Here is a 21,300-nt window from a genome sequence, read left to right on the forward strand (position 1 = left end):
CCTTCTCAGCCTCAGCACTGTTGGTATTTTGGGCCAAATAATTCCCTATTGTAGGGAACTGTCCTGTGCATTCAGGAAGCTTAGAATTGTTTCTGGCCTGTATCCATAAGACTTCCCACAGTTGTGACAGGCACAAATGTCACCAGTCATTGCCAAATGTCCCCTGGTGGGCAAAGTTGCTCCTGGTTGAGAACCACCAAGTTAACGTAAGGCACGTTCAGTAAAATAATATGAACAAAGTACTTTGGACATTCAAAATAAGAGAGACACAACTGGTTAAAAAAGTGAGGAACGTTTTCATGAATAAGTTGTTTAAGATGAGACATTATTAGCACTATGTTGAAATTTGGGCTAAAATGTTCACCCCTTGAGCTCTGAACAAGTTTGATTTATTAATTTTGAGCATGAGTTTTAGCAAAGGGCATTTATAAAGCTAGAGGAAACTTATGCTATGAATATTTTCTCATGTATAAATATGAAGGACATAATACTATTCTTTAGCTGATGTTTTGTATATTTTCCAAATAAATCTGTAGATTTGCAGGGGTTTTTTTTTTTGCTTTCATCTTGAAAATGCAGTTTAATAGTATTGTCTATTTTCTTGGTAAAGTGTTCCTGTTTCATTATACAATGACCCTCTTAATTCCTAACAGATTTTTTGCCTTAATGTCTATTTTGTTATTAATATAAACTAAGCATTCCTTTGGCCAGACATTGTTTGATATTTCCCCCCTCCTTATAATTTCATTATCAATTATTTTATTGTTTATTATGTAAGTTTTTTTCTTTTGTAAATAGCATATTTTGATATTGTTCCTTTAATCCTTTCTGAGAATCTTTTAATAGGCAATATTATATTTAACTGTCAATTTTTAATCCTTTGCATTTACTATAATTGGTGACAACTTTAGATTTATTTTACCATCTTAATTTTTTTATATAGAAAACTATAGGGGTAAGAGAATGGACTCCAGACCCAGACTCTGAGTTCTACTAACCATGTGAGTTTGAGCAAACTATTTAAACCATTTGCCTGCCAATTTCATAATCTGTAAAATGACATGCTTGTGATGCTCTTTGCCTGACATCATTGTAAGAATTCAATGTGAAAACACATCTAATACACTTATAATGCTGCCTAATTTTACTATAGGCATTTAATGGTTTTATTTGTTTATGTCGTTTTATACTTTACATACTATGCGTTCTTTGCACTTTTTCTTTTTGGTCTTCTTCCATTGGATTAACTTCAGGGTCACATAACTTATTTCTTGTTCTTGTCCTTACTAATTTCAAAGTTTTACATTGCCATTTATATTCTTTTGTGATTACTTTTAACTTCTTAAAGTTTAAGTTAAAAGTTTAATCAGTAACTTTGCTTTCCACACAAACAATACAAAAATGGTAAGATTATTTATTCACATATTTCTCAATATTTTGCTCACCATTGCTTCTTGCAGCCCATTTCTTCCAGACCTTAAAATCCTTCTTTCTGCAGGAGGAGCCTATCAGGGAAAATTCTCTCAGTTTTGGTTTATCTGAAATTTTCTTCAGATGACCCTCATTCTTGAGAGATTGGCTGGGCAGAGAATTATAGGTTGACAGTTATGTCTTTCCACACTGTGAAGCTATTCTTCCATAATCTTGATCCCTATTGGTTTTGTTGTGCTATCTATAGTCAGTCTACAGTTCTTTTTATGTAATGTCTTTTCTATTTCAGTTGTATGTTACATATTCTCTTTGATTTAGTGTTCTGAAGTTTTAATAAAATATGTCTAAGTGTGGAATTATTCATTCTTTATAGAGCTTATGCTTCTTGATAATGAAGAATTTTAATTCTGTAAATTCTCAACAATGTTGTTTTCAAACAATTATGTTGTTATTTTCCATATGGTTGTCTCTTGGAACTCCTATCAATTGTGTGTTGGGCATGCATAGTCTATTCTCCTTGTCTCTGAACTTGTCTTCATGTTCCTATCTCACTGTATCTGTACTGCATTCCAGATGATTTTATCCAATTTATCGTTCAATTCTCTAAATCATGCTTCAGTTCTTATTAGCCTCCCCAAAACTATTTAATTGTGATATTTTGATAGACCCCTTCTGTGAGACATTTTCTTTTCTTTTTTTTTTTTTTAATATTATTTATTTTGAGAGAGAGAAAGAGAGGGTGTTAGTAGGGGAGGGAGAGAGACAGAGAGAGACAGAGAGAGAGGAGAGAGGGAATCCCAAGCAGGCTCCACAGTGTCAGCACAGAACCCAACATGGGGCTCGATCTCATGTACCTTGAGATCATGACCTGATCCAAAATCAAGAGTTGGAGGCTTAATCGACTGAGCCACCCAGGCGCCCCTGTGAGAGATTTTTTATGATCTAATTGGTGGAATGTCTCTTCAGAATGTTTTTATATTTGCTTTGTTAGGCACTCACTGATCTGGAACCAATTTTTATCCTAATTGTTGAGATGAGAGTTTCTCTATCTTGCAATTATTGGTAATTCAGACTCTAATATTCAAAGCCTTGGGTTCAGGTTTCCAAGTTCTATGTTTTCTTTTTTTCCATCCAGAATTGATGCAGGGAGGATCTTCACTGTTGTCTATCTTCTTCTTATGTCAGTGTATAGATTTTACTCTACCTTTTCACCGAGGTTTCAATTCTCTTAGGACCCCAGCTATATGCATCAATCTTTTATCCAACTTCTTACATGAAGGAACTCAAGTTTTGTCATTAAAATTCAAGTACTAGACATTTTGTCTGATACTCAATGTTTCTTTTTATTGTGCCCTATGGTTTCCAGAGATTTGGCCCATGAACTTACTACTTTTCATGTTTACCACCTAGGGATTTTTATTCCATCTTCTTAGTTCAGCCACACATTTCATATATATATGTTTGTGTGTATATATATATATATATATCGTTGTATTAAATCCAGCATCTCTAGTTATTCATAGTGGGAGGAATTTTATTCTCCTTCAGCCCACCAGTTTACTAGAAGCATGTGGGATAGCACTGTCGATCAATTCCAGTAATTTGTATATTGAAATCTCGCCATGCACCAAACTTCATAGGAAAACATGGTACTATTTTCAAAAAGCTTTTAATTCAAATCTCTGTTAATGGTAATGGCAACAAATATCTCCTTTTTCGAGTGTTAGGAAACCAGAAGGTTATTTTAAATATTCAGCTAACCTTACAGCAAAACCCAGACACTTCGGCTTCACGGCGGGGACCTTCCATTTTCAAAGACCAAAAATGAATACAGTAAAACCTTGGTTTGCAAGCATAATTTGTTCTGGAAACATGCTTGTAATCCAAAGCACTTGTACATCAAAACAATTTTCCCCATGAGAAATAATGGAAACTCGGGTGATTTGTTCCACAACCCAAAAATATTAGTATAAAAATGATTACAATACTGTAATATAATACAAAATAATAAAGAAAATGCAAAATATAAAGAAAAATAATGATGAACCTGCACTTACTTTTGAAAACCTTTGTGGCTGGTGTGAGGGCGACGAGAGGAGGGTTATTGTGCAGGACGACTTTCTCTATCACTAACGGAATCACTGCTATCTGTTGGCTCAGTGGAATCTTTTTCTTTTCACCAACTTTAACAGGGAACCTATCCGAGGACTCTTGCTTTTGCCTCCTTTCGAGGATTTCATGGAAATGTGACATAGCATTGTCATTCAACAGATTCATCGCTCGCACTGTTACACCCTTACTTGGGTGATGGTTTTCTATAAAATTTTGCACTGTTTCCCACATTGTACACATCTCCTTAATCTCATTTGAAGTGAGGGATTCCTCCGCCTTTTTCTCCTCCTCCTCTGTAGATGAGATCTCCTCCATAGCCTCTTGCTGTCGCTTGCAGTGCAGATCAATGAGTTCCTGGTGGTCAGCTCTAGATGTTCCACATCATGTACTACTCATATTGCAAGACATCACTCGTTTATCAAGTGAAAGTTTATGAGAAATGTTTGCTTGTCTTAAGGAATGCTCGCAGAACAAGTTTCTCACAATCTAAGGTTTCATTGTATATAGATCATAATAATATAACAAATTATGCATTCTGGTTCTAGAAGCGTTACTAAGAAAAGAATTAGGAGCAGAACATAAAGATGGTGAAATTATATTAAAGTGAGAGATATTGACAAGTTCTTTGAAAAATTGAAATCAAAAGGAAAATAAATTATTCACAGCCATTGAAATTCTGAGGTTCTCAATAGTAATTTGGGGTATTTATCACATGCTGTATTCATATGTACCCCCCAAATGTGAAATTTCAAATACAGTATGCATGAATTAGTTGATAAAATACCTTAAAGCATAAAGCATACCTTAAAATATAAAAAATATATTTTAGTGTTCATTGCTCAACTGTTTTGTCTAATAAGTTGATCAGATATAGCTTCATGAAAGGTGCCAGGTATTACTATGTAATTTCAAATTCCAGTCTAAAACTATATCAGTTTTGGGGCCCCTGGGTGGCTCCTTTGGTTCAGCATTTGACTTCAGCTCAGGTCATGATCTCACGGTTTGTGGGATCGAGTCATACATCGAGTTCTCTGCTGACAGCTGAGAGCCTGGAGCCTGCTTCAGAGTCTATGTCTCCCTCTCTCTCTGCCCCTCCCCTGATCACACTCTGTCTGACTCTGCCTCTCAGAAATAAACATTAAAAAATAAATAAACCTATATCAGCATTTCAAAAATGGGAAAAAATATAACTTTTATATTTTTCTTATTTTTATTTTTTTAATTATTTATTTTGAGACAGAGAGAGAGAGAGAGCACAAGAAGGGGAGGGGCAGTGAGAGAGGGAGAGAGAGAGGCTCCCAAGCAGGATCCACACTGTCAACACAGAGTCCAACGTAGGACTTGATCTCACAAACCCATGAGATCATTACCTGAGCTGAAATCCAAAGTGGACACTCAACCAAGTGAGCCTCCCAGGCAGCCCCCAACTTTTATATTTTTAAAAGTCATTTTCTTCCTTTCTGTCTTTTCCTTCCTAAAATCAAGCGAAACTCATGGCTTGAAATCCCAAGTAAATTACTTCTGTCATAGCTTTTTACCTGTATGCCAGTTATAAGTAGTATCTGAACACAAATTCTAACGAACAAATGGGTATGTTGTGAGGAAGCAGAAATAAAAGTCACTGCGTGAAGGAGCAAATATAATTTAAAATTACTCCTTATTCATTTACTGAAGAGTAAAAAGCTTATTAAAATCAAAAATTATAGTCACCGTGGTTTAAGCTGTAAATCCATAAATTTCAGATGTATTTTATTGCATAGCTATTCTTCTAAGTGATGAGAACCATAAAGAGCTTTCAGACAGCCTCTCTTACTGCAGGTTCATCATATTCTTAATTGCTTTTGCTAAAAAATGAAACTGATCTATAAGTTAATAAGCAGATAGGATAATTTCTAATTTAGATCTTAATTCCAAGCCTGCCTGAAAACTAAGCAAAGAAAAATATGCTCAGAGGATGTGATGGATCAGCAAAGGCTGATTATTTCAGCCTCAACTAATGGGGTGGCAACATTGTAGACTAAGTCACAGATCAAAAGCCAGTCTCTGCATGCTTCCGGTGTTTCTCTTTGACTTTGGCCAAATGTTAAAATGTTTCTTAATAATGGAACATACTAAACAAAATTATCTATTAAGAAAGCTGTGTCAGGATTCTGAGTATAATAACCCCTTATTTTCTGTAGAAATATGGGATTTATAAAGGATTTCTGCAAAGAGGTCTGATAATATATACCTAAGTAAATTAATGCTCTGAGAAGCAAAATGACTTTCCCAAGCACAGACAACTAATTAATTTCCAATAGGAATAAAACTTTCTTCTATACCACGAACTTCCTCATATACTGAAAGTGTAGGTTTAATAATTGAATACTTCTTCTTTTGTCACACCCTTTCTCTTTCCTTGTAATCAGAACAATCATTGCCTCTGGAATATACGATCCCTGCCCCCCCGCAAAAAAAAATTGAGCAGAACCCTTTACAAAGAAAGCAATCCATTTCTGGTATAGTTATAGGAGCTCCCAATAGCCCAACCCTACTGTTTATAAGAGCTATAAAGTCTACAAAAAAAAACACACACAAAGAACAAATGAACAAAAAACAACTATAGACTACGGATAGAATTCATGGTATGAGGAAGCAACAATAGCAACAATATGGGGGTGAGTTTTCAGGGATCCCTACCCCATTTAGAAGTATTTGAAGGTAAACTGCAACTTCAGATTGACACAGTGTGGAAGTTCCAAAACTTTTTTTTTCTGGCCACAAGAAACAAAGAAAGGAACATGGGTGGGCTGCAGATGTGGGTAGATGGTAGAGAGCTAGGGAAAGAATCCTTCATTCTGGGAATAAACTCTCCTAAATTTCATCCCAACTGCAGGTAGAAGACTGACCCAAACAACAGAATAACATTTAAGAAACTGAAATGAAACTTGAACAACCATCCTCAGAAAATGAGACAGAATTTATAATCTAGATATAACTGGGTTGATTGACTGCTAAGAGATAAATAAAAATTCTTTCCAAAGAACTATAAGCAAAATCTACAGTTTAAAAATATAAAACACTCACCAATTTTCCTGACACAATCCCAAATCAACTGACATACCCAGAATTAGGAACTGCTAGCCGTTCTAAGAACAAGGTAACAACAGATGCCAACCTGAGATGACATAGATGTTGCAATGGTCAGATAGGACTTTAAAGCAACTATGATAACTGTGTTTCATGGGGTAAAGAAAATATATTAGAAAAGAGAGGAAATCACAGCAAAAAAATGGAAAACAACAAAGAAATTTTAGACCTAGCAGAATGGAGATGACAGAGAAAAATGTCAGTGAACTTGAACACATATCAATAGAAATTACCAATCTGAAGAAAAGAAAAAAATAAGATTGAAAAAAAATTAAGAAGGTCTCAGAGACCTTTAGGACAATCTAAAAAGGCTTAACATATGCATAATTGGTGCCCAGAAGAAAAAGAAGAGTAAGGACAGGATGGAAAAAAAAAAAAGATTAAAAAAAAATTATGAACCCCATTAAAAATTTAGATAAAGGGTATATATTTACAGATTCAAGAAAGTCAATAACTCCCAAGCAAGACAAACCCACAGAAACCCATGTTTATACAAATTATAATCAAACTTCTAAGAAGCAAACGTAGTGAGAGTATCTCAGAAATAGACAAAAATAACACATTACGTGCAAGATAACAATTTAAATGTCTGCATATTTCTTTGTGTCATATGGATAAATTAACTTAAGCTAAATCGCACCTAAGTGCGGGAGGTAAAACTATATAAAACTCTTAGAAAAATCTCTGTGTAAACGTTGTACCCTTGGATTAGTCAATGTCTTTTTTAGGGATGACAACTAAAACACAAACAACCATAGAAAAAAGATAAATTGGGCTTTATCAAGATTACAAATATGCGCTTTAAACAGCACTATCAAGAAAGTGAAAAGGCAACCAACACAATGGAAGAATATGGAGCAAATCATATATCTCATATGGGACTAGTACCCAGAATATATAAAGGATTCATATAGTAAAAAGGCAAATAAATTTTTTATATAGGCAAAGGATTTAAATAGATATTTCTCCCAAGAAGATATACAAATAACCAATAAGCACAAGAAAAATGCTAAAAGTCACAAGTCATTAGGAAAGTGCTAATCAAAACCACAAGGCAATACTAGTAGAATGGTCGGAATCAAAAAGTAAGATAATAACAAATGTTGGCAAGTATATGGAAAAGTCAGAACCCTAGTTCACTGCTGATGAGAATGTGAAACAGTGCAGCTGCTTTAGAAAACAGTGTGACATTTTCTCAAAAAATTAAATATAGAGTTACCATTTGATCCAAGAATTCCAATCCTATGTATATACCCAACAGAAATTAAAACATATGTCCACACAAGAATTTGTACATGAAAGTTTATTGCAGCATTATTTACAGCCAAAAGGTGGAAACAATCCAAATGTCCATCAACTGATGAATGAATGAACACAATGAGGTGTATCTCTACAATGGAGTATTATGTGGCCATAAAAAGGAGTGAAGTGATAATATTGTCTGGGTTATTCATAAACCCTGAAAACATTATGTAAAGTCAAAGAAGCCAATCGCAAGGACTACATATGCTGTGATTCCATATATATTATATGTTCCGAATACAGAATTCTACGGGGATAGAGAGCAGATTGTGGTTTCCTAGAATAGAGGAGCTGGAGGGTTAGGAATGATAGCTAAATAGTACAGGGTGTCTTTTGGGGGTAACAAAAATATCCTAAAATTGATTGTGATGATAGTTGCACAGCTCCATTAACATATTAAAAACTATTGAATTTTACACCTTAAATGGCGACTATATGCTATGATATGTGAATTTTATCTCCATAAAGTTGTTAAAAAAAAAAGGATAATGTGTTAAGACCCAGTAAGGATTATTCCAGAAATATAAGGTTGGTATAATATTCGAAAATCAACAGAGTGACATCAGCAAAATGGCAGAATAGGAGATTCTAGTACTCAAACTCTTTCAGAAACATCAATTTTGAACAGCCACTCACAAATGAGAATACCTTTATAAGAGCATAGGAGTCTGGCTGATAGGTCCCAGCACTCTTGTAGCAAAAAACCTAAGAGTAGATGCATTGAAGAGAGTAAGAAGAACAGTTTTACTATGATGTCACCTCTTGTGTGTGGGTGGAAGGAAGGGAGAGAGATAAGCAGGGAATGAGAATTATGGTATGAGGACATCTGTGTTTCTGTGTCTCGTGATGGGGTGGATGGAGAAATAACAGAGAGAATACAGAATAAATAACAGCTTGATATAAGATGATGTATTGTGAATACATTATGTATGGATATGTCCTGCTGGAAGTATAGATAGAACTTCCAGGTAGAGATATCCATGGGACAGTTAAATAAAAAGGTCTGCAGTTCAGAGAGTTTTAAGCTAGAGCTGGAAATATTTAGCATGTGGATGACAGTTGAAACCAAAAGACATGATGCCATGGTCCCTTGAGTGAACAAGGCAAAGGGCTAAGGATGAGCTCCCGGGAACACTGACATGACATTGAAAGGGTGAGTATAAGAAAAATAATCCAGAGGGGCACCTGGGTGGTTCAGTAGGTTAAGCTTCCAACTTCAGCTCAGGTCATGATATTGCAATTTGTGAGTTTGAGCCCCACATCGGGCTCTGTGCTGACAACTCAGAGCCTGGAGCCTGCTTTGGATTCTGTGTCTCCCTCTTTCTCTGCTCCTCCCCTGCCCATGCTCTGTCTCTCTCTCAAAAATAAATAAACATTAAAAAATAAATTTAAAAAAAGAAAAAGAAAGAAAAAAGAATCTAGAGGGGAGCCTGGTGGTTCAGTTGGTTAAGTGTTGGAATTCAGCTCAGGTCAAGATCTCGTGGTTTGTGGGTTCAAGCCCCGCATAGGGCTCACTGCTGTCCAAGCAAATTCCTCTGTTCCCCCCTCTCTCTCTGCCCCGTCCTTGCTCATGCTCTCTCTCTCTCTCTCTCTCTCTCTTTCTCTCTCTCAAAAATAAAAAAAAAAAAAACTTAAAAAGAAAAAGAAATCCAGAAGAAAATTAAACTTAAATAAAGTTAAAATAATAAAATAAAACTTAAAAAGAAAAAGAAAAAGAATCCAGAGAAAATTAAGGAGATTCTGAGAGGTTAGAGGAAAGCCAAAAAGAGGGGGCTATTACAGAAGCTCAGAGAGGAAATACAACACAATGGGAAGATACAGTGGCCATTTTCAAATGCCAATTTGGGATCACCACATTTCAAGGGAAGCAACTCAAGTGTTTAATCCAGAGAAGATAAAACCACAAGATAGAAGCAGAAACAAGTACAGAGTTGGTCTTCTGACATCTGCAGACTAATGATGCATAAAATGGAGTAGCTTTTTGTGTATATGAGGGCTCAAAATCCAGAACTAGAATCAATACATAGAAGGTTCAGAAAGAAAGATTTCAGCTCCATTTAAGGAAAGGGAAATTTAACAAAAAATTCTGCATTTTGTGAGAATTATCAAAACATAAAATGGGCTGCCTTGGTAGAGGTTGTTAGTACTAGACTGATAGACCACATGTTAGAGGATCAGGGATTCATGTAGAGAGACACCATATATGTATCACCATTATCCAGAAGTACTTAATAAACAGTGTGTTGAATAACATGCAATTGTTAATGGTTAGCCATTTTTAACCAACAAAAATGACAATTTTGTTTAGTTCAATCTAGTATTTACTAAATGGAAAAAATATCGAAAAGTAAATAAATAAATAAATAAATAAATAAATAATGAATGAATGTATATTGGACTAAGAAGTCCTTTTGATTTTCAGTCAATAAAAATATATATGCTTAAAAAAATCTGTTCTAGGGGTGGCTGGGTGTCTCAGTGGGTTAAGCTTCCTTCCAACTCTATTTTGGCTCAGGTCATGATCTCGAGGTTCATGAGTTTGAGCCCCACATCAGGCTCTGCATTGTCACTGCAGAGCCTGCTTAGGATACTCTCTCTTTCCCTCTCTCTCTGCTCCTCCATCTACTTGCTCTCTCTCTCTCTCTCAAAATAAATAAACTTAAAAAAATTAAAAAATAAAAAGGCCGTTCTAAAAACGCTGAGGGAAATAACACAAACTGACTATATGGTGTGCTAGAAGGAGATAAGTTCCCTTCCATTCTCACACAGAAATTTTTAAAGGGGTCCAAAAGCAATATTTTAGTTAAGTATTATTATATACTTATTTACTTGAGTAAATTTAATGATAAATATTGTATTGAAAGTCAATTGTAAGTTCTGTAGACCGAACAGCAAAATTATTATTTTATTATTATTGCTATTGATAACACCAAAAAAGAAAAAACTGTTATCTAATATACTTCTGAATCAAGAAATTCAATAGCAGAATTCAACTTTTTTTAATTTAAAATAAAAATAACTTATTTACCAATTCAGCTTATATGATTCAATTTCCTTTGGCTATTATCATCCATTTGTAAGGACTTTAAGGAACTTCAGAAGGAAAGAAATTGCTAGTTGTTGATTTTTTTTTAATGATTCCAAGCTATGAGTATAACTTCCTCGTGTTGTTGCTTGGGAGTCATAAATGTCACCACAAGTGCAAGTTTTTGTTCTTATTTTGATTTCTATTGACTAAGCCTTTCCCTTTTCAGCCACTTAGTGTCACCCTATCACAGCCCAAATTATAGTCTAAATTATAAAGACAAAGTACTCCTTTCCTCAGCCACATTGGAATGCAGACTCCACGGAGCATAAATTGTTCCCTAGGGCATGCAACAGTAAATCTTTCATTTTCTTTCACTTTCCTCATTCTAGAGAATTTCTGGCAAAATTACATGATACGAAAAAAATGAGTATTTTCTTCTTTGATATTTTGGTACATTTTGTATGTTTGTATTCTACATTATTTTCATCTTGTTAGGAATCTGATTAATTATTAGCATGCCTAACTTTTGAATAAAAGCTGATGAAACACATAATTAATTATTAATAATATGCCAAAGAACATGCAGCCATTTTCTGGATCTAGATGTTAATAATTACAAACACTTCAGTTGACATTTTAGCCAGAGTGATCTCTAGATGAGATCCTGATCAGGGTGTTGTCTTGCTCAAAAATCTTCAAAGCAGTTTTATTTCCTGAAGGCAAAAACTTGTCCAATCTCTTTCTTCTAATATTTAAGGCCTCCATGATCTGGCCCCACATCCTTAGTTCTAGCCACACTGGAATCTCTGGTTGCCAATGCCCAACTGCCGGTTACACAATCTTGACTTCATACTTTTGCTCACTCCGTTATTTCCACTTGACATGCCATTGCTTTATTTATTTCTATGCATCCTTCCTGGTCCATCTCCAATATTGTCTTCTCCATGAAAACTGCTATGAAATAGACACTATATCTCAAACACAAAACATCCAAAGTCAGAAAGGTTTTGCCATTCTCTGATTAATATTTTATAAGTGTGGAGAAGTGTTTTCCATAATCCATGCCCCCTACAGCATATTTCCTTTCATGTCTCATTGTCTATATAGGTGGGTCATGTACCTTGCCTAAACTAATTAACAAGGCGAATGAATGGATGTCACAAATGGGGATCCATGGGGATAGCTGAAGAATGAAAAGCTCAATAAGGGCAGTGTTATAAGAGGAGAGACATAGATTTTCGGTAGACTGTCATTGTTTTCAACTCTTTACAATGTAAAGTTAATTGTCATGTCTAGAAATTCCAATAGCATTTTCTTTATATACAGTTATCAAACAGAGCCTATTTCAATTAGCCTGCATTACAGATCAAGAATAGACCTGAAATTTTATCTCTTTATCTCAGTATCTGCCACACAGTGGGTACCAACAAAGTTCTTTGGAATTAAATCTTATTTAAGTGACCATCACTAATATTCTTCAATGGCAGAACAATGACTCTGAACCCCATGTGTAGAAGGCCATAACTGGAGGTTAAAGAAAGAACATTTGTGTATACACACTGCAGGTGGTTATGGCTCTGTTCCTAATTCTATCTCTGCTACTTCCTAGCTGTGTGGACTTTGGCAAGTTGTATGAGTCCCATAGCTTCACTGTCACCATGTGTAAAATGGAATGATTCTGCACGAGAATAAAAAATCTTCATGTAAAGTTTGAAGTGAATCAATGTTTGCCAGTTGCTTAGTCCATTGACAGAGAGTTAGTGACTGGTAGCTACAGTTAGTAATCTCCTTGGATCACAAAGTTATGGCTGTTTTGGTCAATGCAGGGTATGGAAACAAAATAAGCTTCCTGGAGCATGTATCCTTTCTATAAACCAAAACAAGCCAATTTCCATATAGATAAATGGGGCTGGCAAGACACATTTACCTTTTCTCTACTGTCATGGCAACAAAGTCAGCAAAACTGATTAATTCTGAATTTTCCCATTACCTTTTCTGAAATTAAAACAACACAACTGCTCAAAGACATTTTTTTATTATTCTTTTAAAAGAAGTTGACTCTAACCTTTATGTGAAAAGAGAGAAAACCAAGGACCCCAAAATGAAGGTAGGAAGGTAAGTAATATGAGATGCTGCCCCAAGACCTGACCTTCACTGTGAACCTCCTTATATTCACTAACCTTTGTCTTAAATTTTTCCCTAAGCTCTTCTTTCTGGCTTACCTCTTAACTCAGGCAAATGAAACCCAAAACTATCCCTCAGTTTGATGATCACTGTCCTGACAAGACCTCTCACCAGCCCAGACCACCCAGACCATTTGAGCTAAACCTCTGACTCCCATCTGCACAGATAGACCTTGGAGTGGCCCCCAGGGTCTAGAACAATTGCTCTTACCTCATTATAATACTAAAATCTCTGTCCTCACCTTCATTTACATAACATACAATGTATGTATAGGCATGTTTTCCTAAGGCACGTATGTGACCTTATGCCCACCTCTACATATGATGACAAGGCTTCCCTATCTAAATATCCATCCTAAACCTAAATAAAAGGTATCCATTCACCCTCTCTCACAGAGTCACAGCTCTAGAAGCTATTCTCCATGACCTCCTTATTTGCCTTGAATAAAGTTGATTTTGTGCCGCAACTCTACCTGATACATCTGTGACTCACCAGGAGTGAGCTCATGTTGGTTGGATTACAATATGACAGGAAAATGAAGACTATTTACCCCTCATGCACTCACAAAGTTTTGAGTAATGTTTCGTAAAAATCTAATTTGGAAGTTAGAATCCTGAAGTTTTAGTATCTGACAAGAAAAAAAAAATTCCACTGAAGTTTGGGAAAGAGACTAAGAAGTAGAGCTTAATATCTGTCACATTACATTTACAAAGCAATAAACTCAGCTCTTTAGCAACTGCAATGTTTATCCAATTGTTTTTAAAACACGACCAGAATTTGCAATTTTCAAGAATTCAATAATGTTACTGGTTAATAAAACAACTCTTACTCTTACTCACATCTAATCTAAGCATGGTTTGTCAATTATTACCATAAACAGTGGCACTTACAGCAAATGTTTAACTCCAAGTTATGTCAAAGCACTTTTCAGAGTGATATAATTTGTGTTAAATCTGCAAAGGACTATATTTAATGGTCCATTTCAGACGTGGCCTCTTAGTTGCTGGTACAATCTAGTAATGAATGTAGAACAAACCAATGTCAAGTTTTTTCCATTCAAAAAGCTGTAGAGACACTATCTCCCCAAGCTGAACTTAAATTCATCCAACTACTATGCTTTTGTAGAAGTTCTTGTTCTCTTTTTCCACCCTCCACATTTGTTTTTCCTGGTTAATACCTTCTTATATTCATGTGACACTAGTTTGGCCAGGAAAGTTCCAGCAAAAGTGACCTTCAATGTGTGCTTATTTTTCCCCCTCTCATATAATCTGGAAGGCACCTTCACTGTCAAAGAATGTCTGCTCCTTTGCTCCCACAAGCAGCTTGCTCTCTGGTCAGCCAGCTGTATGTGATGCTCTAAACCCACTCATCCATCAACTAGCTCATTTATTCAACAAATATTTATTGAGAGCTTACTATGTGAAAGACACCATCATAGGTACTAGAGATATACAGTGAACAAAACAGCAATAGGCAAATTTCCTTCCCAGAAGCAGAAAGTGTTATGGGTCCCCAGAAAAAAGAAAGATGCAATAGAGCTTTCTTGATGCAAGAAATGATACTTTTGCCCCCCACCCCAGCTATTTTCAGTGACCCATGCCTTACCAGCTTTCCTTGCCCAAGCATACTTCCTGCAGAACTTCCTAGGAGGTGTCAGAATTACAAAGAAATGCAAAAATCTCCCTAGTTAAGGATTTTAAAGGAACAAAGGAAATGTACAAACTAACAGGTTAGGCAGAGACAATCAATCAGTGGTAAAAAGTTCCAGTGCTGTTTGAAAAGTAAGCAAGGCCCTGCATTCTTTACCTGAAATAAGGTGCCCAGGACTCCATCCAGTTTAAACTGTCTGTCAGAACACAGCCACAGTGCCTTCCCCAGTTGGAAGTTACCTCTGCTTCATTTTAATGTGAAAGTCTCTGCCCTAGTTGGATCACAAACTTCATTAACATAACATAGGACGCACAAATAGGCATGTTTTCCAAGTAAGCCTGCACAAACTTATGCCTGCCTTTACAAGTGAAGACAGAGCTCCTCTGTCTGAATATTTATCCTAGCCTTAAATAAATGGAACCTATTCACCCCTGCTCAGAAAGTCATGGTTCTGGAAGTATTCCTTGTGATCTCCTTTTTTGCTGCAAATAAAGTTTCCTTTGTGTGACAATTTCACCTGGTGTAGTCTCTACCTGTAACTCATCAAGAAGCCACCTCATGTTAGTTGGGTTACATTTGCTTATGACTTTTTCACTCCAGAGGGAGAGAAACAATAGCCTGACAAGTAGGCATTTAGAAAAATTCTTTGGAAAACATAAATTACAGAAAGAGTAGACAGGGAGAGTTGGCTAGTGAGGAGTTTATTGTAATAGCAAATAGAGTGGTCAGGGAAGGCCTTAGTGAAAATGTGGCTTTTAGCCAAGAGATTAAAGAGGTGAAGAAGTAAGCCAAATGGGGAAATGAGGGCGCTGCCTTGAAGACTAAGCGAAGAACAAATGCAAAGGCCCTGAGGCAGAGGAATACCTGGAAAGTTCAAGGAAACGCAAGAAGTTCAATGTGCTGGGAACAGAGTGAGTCAAGAGAAGATCAGTAGAATATAAGGTCAAAAAGAGCAGACCTTATAAGGTTTTGTAAACTATTGCAAGTATTTCTGTTTCACTTTGAGGGAAATAAGAAGCCACTCAAGAATTTTGTGCAGAGGAGTGACAGGATCTAACTTATAGTTAAGAGCATGACTATGGTTGTTGTATCCAGGTAGACAGTACGCAGGCAAGTGTAAAAACAGAAGGACATGATAGGAAGCCACTGAGATCATTTAGGTGCCAAGTGATAGTGATTGGGGTGAAAAATTGCTAATGAAAAGTGATACAGGGGCTCCTGGGTGGCTCAGTCAGTTAGGCATTCGACTTCGCCTTGGGTCATGATCTCGTGGTCCGGGAGTTCAAGTCCTGCGTCAGGCTCTTTGCAGAGCCTGGAGCCTGCTTCTGATTTTGTGTCTCCCTCTCTTTCTGCCCCCCTCCCACACTCTGTCTCTCTCTCTCTTCCTCAAAAATAAATAAACATTAAAAAAAAAGAACAGTGGTAGAGTTCTGTACATACGTAAAACCTTGGTTTGCCAGCATAATTCACTCTGGAAGCATGTTTGTAATCCAAAGCACATGTATATCAAAGCAAATTTCAAGAACCATTGGCTCAGTTGTGATAATGTGACATTCAGCATCATGTACTACTCATGTTGCAAGACATTGCTCGTTTATCAAGTTAAAATTTATTAGAAACGTTTGCTCATCTTGCAGAACACTCACAGAACAAGTTACTCATCATCCAAGGTTCTACTGTATCTTGAAATCAGAGACCACAGGATTTGCTGATTGATTGGAGATGGAATATGAAAGAGAGACCTAAAAAACGTTTTCAAGTCTTTTTTGCCTGAACAACCAAAAAGAAACAGTTGTAATGTACTGAGATAGGAAAAATCAGTGGGAATAAGAGGAGAGGAGAGGTGGGGGAAATCAGAAGCTAGATTTAGGGCAAGTTTATTTGCAGAAGGTCTGGTGGACATCTAAATGGTAACATGGAGTTAGCAGGTGGTTATGCAAGTTCAGGGAACAGATTTGGATCAGAGAAATGAATCTTGGAGTCCTTAGTTTGTGGAGGAAAATCTATGAAGCTGAATGAGATTCCTGAAAGTGTGCTTGTATACAGAGAAGAAAGCTCTTCTCATGGCATCTCAAACATGTCAAGTCTGGGTACAAGAGGGAAAATCCACAAAGGAGATGGAGAGAAGCAGTCAGTAAAATGGAAGCAAATCAGGAAATGTATTGTTCTGGAAGTCAGGTGAAGAAAGTGTTTAAAGGAAGAAGTGATTATCTATGTCAAATGCTGCCAATTAGGTCAAGTAAGATGAAGACTGAAAATTGACCATTGGTTTAGCAATGTGATCAATGTTTTCTCTCACTGGGATGGAGCAGCAAATGATGAAATCGAACAACCAGACGTGCTGCCTCATTTGAAGTCCGCCTCACCTACCCCCTGGATCCCACAGTTTTCATGAACTGAACTGATTTTGGAATTTCTTTCTTTTATTATGCTCCAGAAATCACTGCCTTGTGTCTTTGCCTTGTCTGATTTCATGTTGATATCTTAAGTAGATTTTTAAAAAGATCATGTGAAGGAGGTAAATTATTATTATTATCATTATTTTGTAAGAAATACAGTTTTGAGAGAAGATAAATGTTTTATTGTTACACTTCTGGTTAGTGGCAAAGTGGTGACTTCAGCACAGGAGCACAGACTCCTAGAACTTTCTCCTGCTCCTTTAGTTTCCATAAAAGGAATGGTTGATGCCTCCTTCCTTTTTCTTTGGACCTTCCTTTATGAATTGCCCACTTCTTTTCATAACTTCTGTTTATTCTTATTTAATCCCTTGAATTTGCGTCCTTAGATTTTTTTTAACACCTGCATACCATGACCTTTAAGGAAAAATATCGATAGAACTTTAGAGATTCAGGGAATCTGGCCTTCTGCCAGGCTCCAAATCCAGATAATAGCTTCATATCCTCTCCTGTCCATCCTCTGCTGTAGGATTTACTCTCTTCTACTATCCAGCACAAGAGAAAGGCTAGGGTAAATGGCCAGCACTGTACCATTGAACATACAGCTGTCCATTCTCTCGTTACAAAAATACTGATGTAGAGTTCAACCTCCAACTACTCAGTAAATATTGTGAGTATAATCTCATCTATCATTACAGTTACATGTCCTCTTTCTCCTTCTTCCTGATTCTTTCCAAGAGTTTTGTTGTCTTCCACCCTTATATTCAAACATAAGAAGTCCATAGAATCTTTTTTTTAATTTTTTTTTTAATGTTTACTTATTTATTTTGAGAGAGAGAGAGAGAGGCAGGGGCAGAGAGAGAGAGAGAGAGAGAGAGAGAGAGAATCCCAAACAAGCTCCACACTCAGCATGGAGCCCAACGTGGGGCTCAATCTCACAACCGTGAGATAATGACTTGAGTTGAAATCAAGAGTCAGATACCTAACCGACTGAGCTACCCAGGTGCCTTAGAAGTCCATAGAATCTTAATGACGTAAGAGATCATATTGTTAAGAGTAGCAGTCATCCATCTTCAACTTGACTTCCTAGGGATGGTAACTCATGATCATTCATGCATGTGAGCATGTATTTGGGAAAAAATACTGGATTAATCACAACTTTTAGATGATAAAACATAAGTCACACAAACCTTACAGACAGTGGATTATATCAGTGTCAATTTCCTGGTTATGATATTGTACAAGGCAAGATGTTACCATTGGAAAAAAGGATATATGAGACCTCTGTGTTTCTTCTTAAAACTGAATGTGAATCTACGATTATCTCAAAATAAAAAGCTTAAAATTTATAGAGGTAAAAGGACATTCATGAGCAGTCTTCTTTTTCCAAGACCTTCAAACTGTCATAACGCTGGGAAGGGAATATCCAAGGGAAACTTCTGTCTTATGCAGAATCTACCATGCTGACCTTTGGAAGTGGTATAAAAAAGTCACAGAAGCCAACAGATAAATAGCAATCTGGAAATAGAGAGGTGGCGATGAATATGAATTTTTATTTTAGCACCAGATATAGTCGTCCTGTTTGCAGTATTATTGTTAGTATAGATTCCACCTCCTATCAGCTGCCATACTCCCAGACAGCCACCTGCTGCAAAATTGTGGTTTTTGGTTTTTTGTTTTTTTCACAAGAATTATTTAATCTATGTATCTGGCTGGTCATAGTTCCAGTTTCCAAAGCTAAACCAAACGTGCTGCCTTTGTTTCCACTCCATCTCTTTTCTAGTTTTCTGGCTTCCCTTTCCTTTCCCAGGATTTAAGACCATTGACTCCGCTGACGGAAGTCAGGCTTCTGACCGCCTAATAAATAAGTTCACCAGTGAAGAGCCTATTTTTCCTTCTGTTTAATTACAGGCTTCAGAGACACTCAAAATGGAGGGTGTCCTAGGGACAAATAATACTGTAGGCTTGGTTTACTTATCTCCCGTTGGTACTGGCACCAAGCCCTTCCTCTGCTTTGAAATTCATGGTCGTGTCTGTGGCTGCATACTAAACAGACTGAGGCCACCATGCAGCCTGCTTAGCCTGTCCAGATGCAGCTCAACTAATGTATATACCTTAATGGCCCGTTCATAACAGCAGGTTAGATAACTAACACTGCTGGTTTGTTTCTTGTGCAATCAAGGTATGTGATCATAAATGAATTCATGTATTACCATTTGAATTGGATGTCGTGAACTATCCTGTTCAACTACAACATGCTTGTTCTGAATCCTATGATTGGCTTCAAAATTGATCCTTAGAAATGTAGGTATGTATAAAATGATTAGATGACAATTAAAAAATAAAATCAAACGTACAAAAAGCTTTAAATGTGAAAATTAAATTTCCCTCCTACTCTTGTTTCCTCACCCTCATTTCCCTTATACAGAGAAACTCGCTGTTAAGTTTTAAGCAGAGATATTCATTCAATGCGTATAGGAGTCTATGAGTGTATGTTTTATATAGAGAGAAAACACTATAGCTATGTTTCCCTAATTATTGCATAAAAACTAGCATGATGTACACGGTGTTTCACAATTTGTTCCTTTTGCTTAATTATAACTCTTAGAGGCCTTTTCCATGTCAGCATCTGTAATCTGCCCTACCTTTCTATTATTTATTTATTTATTTAAAGTAAGCTCTACACTCAGCATGGGTTGTCAACTCACAACCCTTAGACCAAGAGTTGCATGCTGTCCTGATGTCCATATCATACCTTTAAAAAAATTTTTTTTAATGTTTTTATTTATTTTTGAGAGAGAGAGAGAAAGAGAGAGAGAGAGATGGAACATGATTGGGGGAGGGGGAGAGAGAGAGAGGCAGACACAGAATCCAGATCAGGCTCCAGGCTCTAAGCTGTCAGCAGAGAGCCCGACGCAGGGCTCTAACTCATGGACCACAAGATCATGACCTGAGCCAAAGTCAGATGCCCAACTGACTGAGCCACCCGGATGTCCCATCTATCATACCTTTTTAAATATCTGCTTAGTACTTTGTTGAGTGGATATAATCCTTTCGTATTTAAATAGCCACGTTTTGATGGATATTTGCTATTTCTAATATTTTGTGACCAACAATGCTTTGGTGAACACTATTGCATGTAATTATTTATGCCACATGTAGCAGTATGTCTAGGATTTATTCTTGGCAGAATTCTTGACCAACAGATGTATTCAGGTTTTAGGTAAATAGGTATTGCCTCTCCCAAAGACGCTGTACAGTTTTCCCAACCATGTAAGAGAGGACTTGTCTCCCCACAGCTACCTCTCTTTATTCTAGTATCAATTTTTTCAACGTGCCATTCTGATTATAATTGTAAGCTATATTTATCTAATTATGAATGTGGTTAAGCATCTTAAAAATAATTGGCTATATTCTTTCCACTAACCACTCAATTCTTTATCATTTCCTGAATAATGCCTATTCCTCACTGGTTCGAAATAGCAGCTGACATCGTTGTTTATTTTAATAGTTTCTGAAATATATTCTATTTTTTAATGTTTATTTATTTATTTATTTATTTATTTATTGAGAAAGAGAGAGAGAGAGCAGAGGAGGGTCAGAGAGGGAGAGAATCTTAAGCAGGTTCTATGCTGTCAGTACAGAGCCAGATGTGGGGCTCGATCTCACGAACCATGAGATCATGACTTTAGCCAAAATCAAGAGTCAGACATTTAATGGACTGAACCACCCATGTGCTCCTGTTAAATTTATCTTATTGTTTACAAACATCAGTACCAATTTTTGTAAATTTCTGTATTTTTCTAATAAATCTTAATATAAAGTAACTTTGTGCCTCTTTATTCTTTTTCAGTACTTCCTTAGATATTTTTGCAAAGTTTTATTTTATTTTTTTGTGATTGTGTCATTTCATTAAAATAAACTTTGAAATATACACTGTTTAAAAGTAGGGTGTGGTCATGATGAGAAAAGGAAGGCTTTATGCCCAAGATTGGGTTAGACCTGGGACTGAAAATGATATGCAGAAAAAGAGGAGCAAAAAGGATCAACAAAGGGAAGAAAACTAAA

Source organism: Panthera leo, chromosome C2 (genome assembly GCF_018350215.1).
Source record: "Panthera leo isolate Ple1 chromosome C2, P.leo_Ple1_pat1.1, whole genome shotgun sequence".
In the NCBI taxonomy this organism is placed as follows: domain Eukaryota; kingdom Metazoa; phylum Chordata; class Mammalia; order Carnivora; family Felidae; genus Panthera; species Panthera leo.